Source organism: Maylandia zebra, linkage group LG6 (genome assembly GCF_041146795.1).
Source record: "Maylandia zebra isolate NMK-2024a linkage group LG6, Mzebra_GT3a, whole genome shotgun sequence".
In the NCBI taxonomy this organism is placed as follows: Eukaryota; Metazoa; Chordata; class Actinopteri; order Cichliformes; family Cichlidae; genus Maylandia; species Maylandia zebra.
In genome coordinates, this window is record NC_135172.1 from 8267338 (window position 1) to 8279816 (window position 12479).

General features: G+C 38.3%; 1 long non-coding RNA gene across 5 annotated transcripts; it reads right to left on the bottom strand.

Moving 5' to 3' along the window:
- Positions 1-2216: 2216 nt before the first annotated feature.
- LOC143418904 (uncharacterized) lies at positions 2217-12231 on the bottom strand. Of its 5 annotated transcripts, none has more exons than XR_013098843.1 (9): positions 10607-12231; positions 9910-10071; positions 9619-9657; positions 9324-9443; positions 9020-9181; positions 5041-5147; positions 4150-4307; positions 3665-3722; positions 2217-2711 (listed from the first exon to the last, which is right to left on the bottom strand). It is a non-coding gene; the product is annotated as an uncharacterized LOC143418904 (long non-coding RNA). The 5 variants fall into 5 exon arrangements; XR_013098841.1 differs by having other exon boundaries at positions 5034-5147; positions 9549-9657; positions 10607-12229; XR_013098840.1 differs by having other exon boundaries at positions 5034-5147; positions 9910-10066; positions 10607-12206.
- Between the last annotated feature and the right edge of the window lie 248 nt (positions 12232-12479).

Sequence of the window (12479 nt, forward strand, 5' to 3'; positions counted from 1 at the left end):
ACCTGTTCTGTTTGCCCAGCACGGGGATATTGAGTTCTATAAGATAAAGCCATAAACATGTTTGTCTGAGTCTTCTATCAAAAGTTACAGCGATTTATATGAAGTTGTTCAAAAACGCTTTATTTCGCCAAGACAATGCGTTTCTCACTGTTACATGCATTTGAATGGGAAACTCGCCTGAAACAAAGTATAGGTTTTCATTATGTGAATAATTTTAAAATCTTAGCTCAAACGGCTGCAAAACCTGTTTGCCCAGCACGGGGATATTGAGTTCTATAAGATAAAGCCATAAACATGTTTGTCTGAGTCTTCTATCAAAAGTTACAGCGATTTATATGAAGTTGTTCAAAAACGCCAAGACAATGCGTTTCTCACTGTTACATGCATTTGAATGGGAAACTCGCCTGAAACAAAGTATAGGTTTTCATTATGTGAATAATTTTAAAATCTTAGCTCAAACGGCTGCAAAACCTGTTTGCCCAGCACGGGGATATTGAGTTCTATAAGATAAAGCCATAAACATGTTTTTCTGAGTCTTCTATCAAAAGTTACAGCGATTTATATGAAGTTGTTCAAAAACGCTTTATTTCGCCAAGACAATGCGTTTCTCACTGTTACATGCATTTGAATGGGAAACTCGCCTGAAACAAAGTATAGGTTTTCATTATGTGAATAATTTTAAAATCTTAGCTCAAACGGCTGCAAAACCTGTTTGCCCAGCACGGGGATATTGAGTTCTATAAGATAAAGCCATAAACATGTTTGTCTGAGTCTTCTATCAAAAGTTACAGCGATTTATATGAAGTTGTTCAAAAACGCTTTATTTCGCCAAGACAATGCGTTTCTCACTGTTACATGCATTTGAATGGGAAACTCGCCTGAAACAAAGTATAGGTTTTCATTATGTGAATAATTTTTAAATCTTAGCTCAAACGGCTGCAAAACCTGTTTGCCCAGCACGGGGATATTGAGTTCTATAAGATAAAGCCATAAACATGTTTGTCTGAGTCTTCTATCAAAAGTTACAGCGATTTATATGAAGTGGTTGAAAATCGCTTTATTTCGCCAAGACAGTGTGTTTCTCACTGTTACATGCATTTGAATGGGAAACTCGCCTGAAACAAAGTATAGGTTTTCATTATGTGAATAATTTTAAAATCTTAGCTCAAACGGCTGCAAAACCTGTTTGCCCAGCACGGGGATATTGAGTTCTATAAGATAAAGCCATAAACATGTTTGTCTGAGTCTTCTATCAAAAGTTACAGCGATTTATATGAAGTTGTTCAAAAACGCTTTATTTCGCCAAGACAATGCGTTTCTCACTGTTACATGCATTTGAATGGGAAACTCGCCTGAAACAAAGTATAGGTTTTCATTATGTGAATAATTTTTAAATCTTAGCTCAAATGGCTGCAAAACCTGTTTGCCCAGCACGGGGACATTGAGTTCTATAAGATAAAGTCATGAATACGTATATCTGAATCTTCTATCAAAAGTTACAGCTATTTATATGAAGTTGTACAAAAACGCTTTATTTTGTCAAGACAGTGGGTTTTAGAGTCTTCATCATTAAATCTCTGGTTGCTTCATTTTTCTATCCTATATCAGATATTTTAAAGGCTAGCTTAGGTAAAGTTCCATTCTCATGGTGAGGCAAAGTGCTTTGTGTGTGTGTGTGTGTGTGTGTGTGTGTGTGTGTCATGAACGGCTATAAAAGGCCTATAATTAAAGAACAAAGCGGGTTTGAGTTCGAGTTGCGGCAGACTGTCACTACTTGTAAATGGAACGCAGCCTTCCTACGGCGGACAGCTAATAACAGGAATCGGACGCGGTCCAGCCAAGTCCACAGCAACCACCATAGCAACCGCCTAGCATGACCTTAAAAACATATTCTGTCTTCATAACTATCAAAATCGTGAAATGATTTGCAAAGTGTGAAAGTGTTACAGCTGCAGAAGCTGTTTACATAGCTAATAATATACGATGTAACCATGGAGACAGTCAGTCACTTGAGCTAGCGGTGCATGTTTACTACAGTGAATAAGGTGATTGAGTGCACAGCGTCCACACTCTGCAGGGGGTAAAGACATTACTTCAATATTGTTTTATATTGATATATATTAGCCTTCTGTTGACCATCACCTCAGGTTCACCATTACAGTTTCAGATTACAGATGCACACTGTCTAAACACATTCAAAAACTCATGTCTCAGAAATAAGCACAGCTGTTCATGTTTGTCATTAGAGTTTTATTTGTAAGAAAATTATGAACTTCATATTGTGCATTAAATAAAAGAACATTTCACAACTCTGAGTCAACAGAAACAGGTAACAGAAATGTCTCTAATGTGTACAGTGTAGTGTAAGCATTAAAAGATCATAAAGGAAAAACTAACATTTATGTGAAACTAATTGTAATAAAAAATGAGCAGGTGCTTTATAGATTCAAAAGAAAGAATCTGAAAACAACACTTTTTTGGTCTAAGTGATCAAAGTAGAAAACAGAACTGATGTTCAAGAACAAACCGTAGCTGCACTAATATTACACATCTCGATCGTTGTACTGAACAGACATGTTGCTTTTAAAACCACATGCAGTGTGTGACCATGACTGTTCACTGAGACCATGAACGCCACTTCGCTGAAGCATTCTTCTTCTTCTTCTTGCCATTAAATTGGAAGCAGAAGCAGCACGAGCTGATTTGATCTACTGAAAGAAAAAAGCAGAACATCTGAGTTGAAACCAGTCAGCTGAAATCATTAAGACAGGAACAAATTCAATGCAGTGTCTCAAGTGGCTTAGCCTGTTACAACTGTTGATACAAGCTTAATACGGTTAACACACAGTGTCAGGGAGCTCCAGTGTGGGAACTAGTGGCTTTAGGTTTGTAGTCATTTAACTTTCATCCATTCATTCATTTAATTCAGGAGGAAGAAATGCCAGGTTGGTGCAGGCTGGTTACATGCATTTGGTCCCATGCTGTCTTTAATTAAATGACTTGGTTCATTTTATGGCTGGGCTGTATGTGGGGTTATATCATGTTATTTGGGCAGGAGTACCTGTCCCCTGTTAGACTTAGAAAGTTTCTCCATAAGTAGAGTTTCTAACTCTTCTAGCACATCTGTGGCTGACAGCTTTTTGGTGGCTCTTTTTACCCCACACTGGTTGTGAGTGTGTAAATAGCCCCACTAGTTATTTTGGGTTGCAGTTAACTAGGGAGGAAGGGCTGGGTATGCCATGATTAGGTGAATAACAATTATATGTGATACATAAATTTCACAATGCATGCATATATCTCTATCAATTAAACCTGGCCTGAGGGCTGCCATTTTTTACATTCAGTTATTTCTCTTAGAAATGTTGGAACTAAATAATGAATGTGTTACAGTTAAAGTGAAACACTGGTCAGTGTAAATGGCTCATTGGGACACAGAAACCTTTAAATTAAACCTGATATCTAGTGTCAAACAATATCAAAGCTGTAAAAGATGTTTACATTCAGAATTTATAAAACTATGATTGTAAATAAATTCAAACAAGTGAGCTTTTCTCTTTGTGCTGAATATCAACACTGTGGTTTCTTAGACTGTAAGCTTTACTTTAGTGCAACCAGTTGCAGAAGCTGCCACTCCAAATGTCTTTTGATAACAAGAAAAAAATACCTTTTCAGTACACGGCCTGAAGTTCTTCTCCGAAATCTTCTGCAATCGGCTTTGTCTGCTGGTTTGAAGACAATAAACCATAAAAAAGATGATTTAGTCACTTTGTCTGTGTCATGCAGCTCGAATGTGTCGTGTAACGATGTTGAATAGCCGTCGTTATCCCTCTGCTGCGTCAGTAGGATTGTACTGTACAGCATCTCATTGATATGTGAGGAATGCTAATGTAACATGATAACAGACTTACATCATTAAAATATAAAGTGCAGGAGATATTTAGATATTTTTTATATTTATATTACATTTTATAGCTGACGGATTTTACTAAATAGATAGAATTTACTAAATAGCTGGATGAACATGAAAAATATGTCTATAATAACAAATGACCATGAGAGCCAGTAGAATTAATTCAGCTGGACACTCAAAAGACGTCCTTAAATGCTCTTTAAGTGGCAGAACAGATGAACAAACAGTTAATCGCTTACTTGAGATGAAATCTGCTCAGCTACTTTGAAAACAGCTTCTAACTGGTTCCTCCTTTAACAGGATGACTGCTCAGGGGTAAGGCCATCATGCAATCCAGCAACCTTTATGGTTCTGCTTTGATTCACCAGGAACTATTAGGGAAACCTTCCAGCGCCTCCTGTGAAAGACACAGGCATAAACACACAAACATTTATTAACATGTTCCACAGTGTTCCAGTTTGATTTTCTTATCCTGTGGACAACAACGTACATGGATGCAGGTTTATTGTTAACTTTTGTAAGGTTTATTTAATGAACATATCCAGCTGCAGCTCCACTGTGATCCTGAACTGGAGAAGCACTTAAGAAAATGTGTCAATAAATGGACAAACATCAACTTACTATATTTATCCAAACAGACGGGACCAATAATGCTTCGCTGAGTTAGAGACTTTAACAGACTCTTCTATGTAAGAATGTCTCGTGCTGATATACCTGCAAACTTGACAACAAAGGTTTTTCAGACTACATGTAGCTGTCCTCTATGTCAGCTAACACATTTACATTTATGTCACACTTATTTCTGCTTTCCCATTTTATAATTATTACTTACATTTTGATTAGATACCTTGAGTTTGTAAATGATCAGATTACATAATTGGAATACAATGTATCCAATTCAGGGTTGCGGGAGGATGAAGCCTATCCCAGCTGATACAGGACAAAGACAGGCTGCCAGTTTATTGCAGGGCTAATACAATATGTGTAACAGAAAATCCACTTAAATGTTTGATATTTCTTATAATAATCATAATTATGACTATTATTTAAAGGTTTCTTCATAAATACATTTTGATTTTTTATAACCCCTAAAATATAAACCTGAGCTGTTTCAGATTCTGACCTCTGACCTCAGTGACCTGGCTGTGTCCTCACTGCAGCTCCCTCTTGGAAGTACGTCTGCTTCTTGTCTTCCCCCAGTGTTGACCGCCTGATATCAAGATATCACGTACTGTAACTGAGGAACAAAAAAGGACAAACACTTGCCTTCATTTAAAAGTACATTCATACAGAGATAATCTATGGAAACACACTAGTTCACAGTTTGGGAGGAACCAGTTCCTGTGAAACATTTCTGTATATGAACATCATGTGGAGAATGAATGAAATGAGTTCTTCAGGTGACTCAGCAGTCCCACACTGACAAATGAAATCTAGTTAAACTATTAAGCATATTTGCTCTTCTGAAATCTGTGTTAAACAACAACAAACATAAATTAGTAACAAAAACTACAGCTGAGTATAGGCTTTACAAACCACCAGCAGCCATAATGCTAAATTTTAATCTTCAAATGTTTCTGAGCTGTCTTCAACCTGCTTTTAGCACATTAAAGTCTCAATAAATAAAGTCAATGCAGACTCAATCCTAAATGTTCAGCACACAGAGACACAGAGGTACTGTTTAAAGTTTAGTGTTAACTTGAGTCACTGATCATTCACAGTATTACAGAGTCTGGCAGTCTTTGCATGATGTCCACGTCACTGTAAGTTTCTAGCTGACTCTCAGGTGTGCCAGCAGGAAAGAGTAATAATAACCTGCATCCTGAGGTTTGTCATGCAGGATTAAAGGAGCCAAGCTTTGTTCACACAGCTAGGATTGTATTTTACACTGACCGTGGGTCAGTATCAACTTCAAGAAGACAGCTGTAACTGTTGATAGAAGAATCACACACACATATTTATGGCTTTGCCTTATAGAATTCAGCATCTCAGTGCTCAGGAAATAGGTTTTGCAGCTGTTTGAGCTAAGATTTTCAAGTTATTCACAAATTAAAACCTATACTTTGTGTCGGGCAAGAACTAAATTCAAATGCATGTAACAGTGAGAAACGCACTGTCTTGGCGAAGTAAAGCGTTTCTCATCAACTTCATAGAGCTTGCTGTAACTTTTGATAGAAGACTCAGACAAACATATTCATGGCTTTATCTTATAGACTTCAATATCCCCCCAATGTGTGTGTTAGTCTTCTCTCAAAATTTACAGCTGTCTTTATGAAGTTTATGGAAAAACGCTTTATTTCACCACGTTAGTGCGTTTCTCGCTATTACATGCATTTGAATGGAGTTCTCGCCCGACACAAAGTATAGGTTTTCAATTTGTGAATAACTTGAAAATCTTAGCTCAAACAGCTGCAAAACCTATTTCCTCAGCACGGAGATGCTGAATTCTATAAGGCAAAGCCATAAATATGTGTGTGTGTGAGTCCTCTATCAAAAGTTACAGCTGTCTTCATGAAGTTGATACTGACCCAGGGTCAGTGTAAAATACAAGTTATTCACATAATGAAAACTTATACTTTGTTTCGTGCAAGAACTCCATTCAAATGCATGTAATAGTCAGAAACGCACTGTCTCGGCAAAATGAAGCCTTTTTGTACAACTTCATGAAGTTAGCTGTAACTTTTGATAAAAGGCTCAAAGCAGAGGGATAACGACGGCTATTCAACATCGTTACACGACACATTCGAGCTGCATGACGCAGACAAAGTGACTAAATCATCTTTTTTGTGGTTTATTGTCTTCAAACCAGCAGACAAAGCCGATTGCAGAAGATGTCGGAGAAGAACTTCAGGCCGTGTACTGAAAAGGTATTTTTTTCTTGTTATCAAAAGACATTTGGAGTGGCAGCTTCTGCAACTGGTTGCACTAAAGTAAAGCTTACAGTCTAAGAAACCACAGTGTTGATATTCAGCACAAAGAGAAAAGCTCACTTGTTTGAATTTATTTACAATCATAGTTTTATAAATTCTGAATGTAAACATCTTTTACAGCTTTGATATTGTTTGACACTAGATATCAGGTTTAATTTAAAGGTTTCTGTGTCCCAATGAGCCATTTACACTGACCAGTGTTTCACTTTAACTGTAACACATTCATTATTTAGTTCCAACATTTCTAAGAGAAATAACTGAATGTAAAAAATGGCAGCCCTCAGGCCAGGTTTAATTGATAGAGATATATGCATGCATTGTGAAATTTATGTATCACATATAATTGTTATTCACCTAATCATGGCATACCCAGCCCTTCCTCCCTAGTTAACTGCAACCCAAAATAACTAGTGGGGCTATTTACACACTCACAACCAGTGTGGGGTAAAAAGAGCCACCAAAAAGCTGTCAGCCACAGATGTGCTAGAAGAGTTAGAAACTCTACTTATGGAGAAACTTTCTAAGTCTAACAGGGGACAGGTACTCCTGCCCAAATAACATGATATAACCCCACATACAGCCCAGCCATAAAATGAACCAAGTCATTTAATTAAAGACAGCATGGGACCAAATGCATGTAACCAGCCTGCACCAACCTGGCATTTCTTCCTCCTGAATTAAATGAATGAATGGATGAAAGTTAAATGACTACAAACCTAAAGCCACTAGTTCCCACACTGGAGCTCCCTGACACTGTGTGTTAACCGTATTTAGCTTGTATCAACAGTTGTAACAGGCTAAGCCACTTGAGACACTGCATTGAATTTGTTCCTGTCTTAATGATTTCAGCTGACTGGTTTCAACTCAGATGTTCTGCTTTTTCCTTTCAGTAGATCAAATCAACTCGTGCTGCTTCTGCTTCCAATTTAATGGCAAGAAGAAGAATGCTTCAGCGAAGTGGCGTTCATGGTCTCAGTGAACAGTCATGGTCACACACTGCATGTGGTTTTAAAAGCAACATGTCTGTTCAGTACAACGATCGAGATGTGTAATATTAGTGCAGCTACGGTTTGTTCTTGAACATCAGTTCTGTTTTCTACTTTGATCACTTAGACCAAAAAAGTGTTGTTTTCAGATTCTTTCTTTTAAATCTATAAAGCACCTGCTCATTTTTTATTACAATTAGTTTCACATAAATGTTAGTTTTTCCTTTATGATCTTTTAATGCTTACACTACACTGTACACATTAGAGACATTTCTGTTACCTGTTTCTGTTGACTCAGAGTTGTGAAATGTTCTTTTATTTAATGCACAATATGAAGTTCATAATTTTCTTACAAATAAAACTCTAATGACAAACATGAACAGCTGTGCTTATTTCTGAGACATGAGTTTTTGAATGTGTTTAGACAGTGTGCATCTGTAATCTGAAACTGTAATGGTGAACCTGAGGTGATGGTCAACAGAAGGCTAATATATATCAATATAAAACAATATTGAAGTAATGTCTTTACCCCCTGCAGCGTGTGGACGCTGTGCACTCAATCACCTTATTCACTGTAGTAAACATGCACCGCTAGCTCAAGTGACTGACTGTCTCCATGGTTACATCGTATATTATTAGCTATGCAAACAGCTTCCATAGATACCGCCATAGCTCTCTGCAGCTGTAACACTTTCACACTTTGCAAATCATTTCACGATTTTGATAGTTATGAAGACAGAATATGTTTTTAAGGTCATGCTAGGCGGTTGCTATGGTGGTTGCTGTGGACTTGGCTGGACCGCGTCCGATTCCTGTTATTAGCTGTCCGCCGTAGGAAGGCTGCGTTCCATTTACAAGTAGTGACAGTCTGCCGCAACTCGAACTCAAACCCCGCTTTGTTCTTTAATTATAGGCCTTTTATAGCCGTTCATGACACACACACACACATATAAAGCACTTTGCCTCACCATGAGAATGGAACTTTACCTAAGCTAACCTTTAAAATATCTGATATAGGATAGAAAAAATGAAGCAACCAGAGATTTAATGATGAAGACTCTGGGTTCTGTAGTGACCTGAATGACTCTTTGCATACAATTTATTGAAGAGGACTTTAGAATGCACTTTACATTTAGACTGTTGCTGTTTAATTTTTTACATTGTTGCGGTGTTATGTCATGAATAAAGTTCACCTGCTGGGGGTTTGATGGATCAGATCATCATAATCAATGGGTCCTGAGGTGGGCGGGACTGTCTCTGGTGATGTCACCATGAAGGAACAGCATCTGGCACGTGTTGCTGAAACATCCCAGTACACTGGTGTAGTTTCCTCTCCAGCTGTTTGACATTTGACACTTCAACATTAAGGGGAAGAAGAAGAAACAGTGTTAGGTCAGGTGACCACATGGTTTCTAAAGTAACTGACAGGAAGTAACCAGGCCGTTAGAAATGGATGGCATGTGTTTAGAGTTACTGGAGTTGGGTAACTCTACTTACCAAAAGCAGAAGCACACAGATGAAGGATCAGATGCTGAATGTTGCAGGAACATGCTCGTGCGGTGGTCATTCAGTGCTGCTCCGGCAGGTTAGACAGTCCAAGACTGATATACTGCCCATCTGAGAGTTTGAAAACACACATGCAAAGATTTATTTTGTATTACAGTCAAAGTTGGATGTTCATTTTTGTCCTTTAAAAATGTTTGTGTATTTGAAAGCGCTAACATTTAAGGATGACTTGGATCGTCTCCTTTAAAGGGGAGACAAGTGTATCCACTGATCCACGTCACTTTACCTGGATGATGACTCCTCTCCCCCTCACTCAGAAACGCTCCTAATATAACCAAGCAAAAAAATAATATTGAAGATTTACTTACATCATTACAAAAACAGGAAAAACATCTCCCTTTGATTCTATTTCTCCATTCCTGCTGAACATCAGGCAACAAATATCTCAATAAATCACAGTAAAATGTAAAGCACATGTTTTCTCTGCTTTGTCTAACCTCTGCAGAGCCTCTGTCAAGAAAAACATATCTGTAAGCATAAAACAAATATACATTTCATAACACGTCACTGGACAAACCTCGGTCAGTTGATTTCCTCTGTGCAGTGCAGACGAACATCAGTCAGCAAGTCAAGGTGGTGAGATGGACTGGTGTCCTTTGTGACTCTGCTGGTTCTTCTGAGGAAATACCACTGTCTCTCCACACCGTCACCATCTGTGAGCACAAACTGCTGCTCTGCTCTGCCAGCATGTAGGAAATCACATATCACACACACAGGGGTGAAGAAACATTAGAACTCAACTTTGGATACTTTAGATCTAAACAGATCAAAGTAGCTCTTAGCTTCAACAATCAGTGAACAGACAAACAATGATACCATACTGATTCTGTATGAATACAATATGGTATTTTCAATACAGGTGTCAAATTAATTTACTAAAACTAATACAGATATATGTATTTTTTTTGATAAATTCATTTGCTAAATTATAAGAATATATATTTTTTCATTTAACAATTGCAACTGAAAGAAATTAAATATTGAACAAAAATATATTGTCACATTCTGAGCATGCTCAGCATGCTGACAGACTTGAAGTTGCTACAGATTTTAAGAAGTGATAATTATAGGGAAAAAACTTCTCTTTTTCATCCGTTTAATCAAACATTTGATGCCTTAGATGTCTCAGTCCTATAGCATTCTGCAACTACAACTAAGCTGAAGCTTGGATTTGGCTGCAGGTGCCCTGTACATCCTTCTCAACATGTGGGTACCATTTAATCACACTTCTTCCTGAGCTTTGCTTCGTCACAAGACCAAAGGTGGCATCCCGTGTCACGGTCATATCATCATCCAGAAGAAACATTTGAAGAAACATCATGGAGAAGAAACATTTACGCGCCTCCCGGTTTTGTTTTCTGATCCTGCAAAAAGACTGAGGACAACAAAGCCCAGAGAACACGAGATACACAACATCCAACATTCAGACTCAACAGCCTCCATAAATGAAGAGCACCAGGTTGGTTCAGTTATAGTAGATGTCATGGAATTTTTTTAATAAAGTCTGCAACACAGAAAGAGCTGTGATCATGCTATTTATTACTGTGCACAGGAGAGCAAACACACATCAAACATCACAGTTCAGTCATGTCAGCTCTGCCACTTCACGTGTCTCGCTATGAAACCTAACGGATCAATGGTTATGCTGTTTTGTGCCCTTGACGTTATCAGCACCTGTAAAGGGAGTTGTTTTCTCAAACTGCTGAAGTAAGTTCATCTAGTTTTAGAAACTTTCATTGAACAGTCTATAACAGTGTCACAACTAAGCATATGCATAAGCACTTAAATGCTTTAAATGAGAATAACATAAAATTTCTATTACAGGAGCTAGAGCCTGTCCCAGTAGTCATAGGTAGAGCACACCTGGACAGGTCACCAGTCTGTCAGAGGACTAACACAGATGCAGCCTGACTCAATCCTAAATGTTCAGCACACAGAGACACAGAGGTACCGTTTAAAGTTTAGTGTTAACTTGAGTCACTGATCATTTGCAGTATTACAGAGTCTGGCAGTCTTTGCATGATGTCCACGTCACTGTAAGTTTCTAGCTGACTCTCAGGTGTGACAGGTGTGCCAGCAGGAAAGAGTAATAATAGCCTGCATCCTGAGGTTTTTCATGCAGGATTAAAGGAGCCAGGCTTTGTTCACACAGCTAGGATTGTATTTTACACTGACCCTGGGTCAGTATAAGTATCATACAGTTTAAACGAAGCACTGAAACTTGCACATATTTATTACAGATGCACTGAAGCTAATCGAGATATTTGCTGTCAGTCTGTGGCTGCGATTAAACACTTTACTGGAAACTTTATTAACTAGTAACTTCGTCAGTCATGACAGAAGCTAATATTTCTGTGCTAACATCGTTTAAACAGTAACAGCTTTACTCCAATATAAGCTAACGTTTACACCGTAACTTTAAGCTAGCACCATAAAGACGGTAAAACACGTAATAACATCTACAAATGCATCTTAAAGCTGTTATATTAGCACTCGGTGTATTACTAACATAACCACATTAACATTATTGACACTCGCTGGTCTGACTTAATAGTCATTCTATAAATGCTGTCCGTTTAAACGGTCTTACCTGTACACACTGCTGTATCCACCGGATTGCAGCCAGAGTGGATTCTGGAGTCTTCCCACGCTCCTGTTAGTGATCCTCCATCTGGATGGATGATAACAACCTTCTGAACAATCTAGCAGGAGATGGTCCATATCTAGGGGATATGGACTGATAACAGCCGAAGCGGGTGAATAAAGTCACCCAGTCGCTAGCTGTGCGATTACCCAGCATACACCAGCACAATATTAGGCACAGCACCACCATAGACATTTTCAGTGGTTTTGAATGCAGGACATGGTTATCTTACCTTGTAAAATGCATGACAATAAAACAGCTAACCACCATAAAATGGTATTGTGTATGTATGTATGTGCATGTGTGTGTGTGTGTGTGTGTGTGAGAGAGAGAGAGAGAGAGAGAGAGAGAGAGAGAGAGAGGGGGGGGGGGGGGGGGGGGGGAGAGATCAAAGGCGTGCGCTTATGTTTTTTCTTGATCAAGAGTGTGCCTCCTCTCTCTTA